The sequence below is a fragment of the Ipomoea triloba genome, chromosome 16 (genome assembly GCF_003576645.1).
Source record: "Ipomoea triloba cultivar NCNSP0323 chromosome 16, ASM357664v1".
In the NCBI taxonomy this organism is placed as follows: domain Eukaryota; kingdom Viridiplantae; phylum Streptophyta; class Magnoliopsida; order Solanales; family Convolvulaceae; genus Ipomoea; species Ipomoea triloba.
The window spans coordinates 17,101,607-17,101,883 of NC_044931.1; positions in this window are offsets into that span (position 1 = coordinate 17,101,607).

Sequence of the window (277 nt, forward strand, 5' to 3'; positions counted from 1 at the left end):
AAGGCCTACACCCTCTATAGCTTGAAATAAACCGAGCCACAACGAGAAGGACAAAAAGAAAGGCCAAACCTAGTGAGATCCTAGTAGACCGAGAGGAGAATGGTAGTTCCTAAACCCCCCGAGAATAAACACCTTTGCAACGCAATTTTTCATAAACCATAAACACACTATGATGAATCGTGGCTTACTAGAAATTAATTTCCTAGCTTTTCCTTATTGATTTCAACAATTTTCTTCGTATCTCCTTTACTACAACATTCGTTCATTCAATATTTTT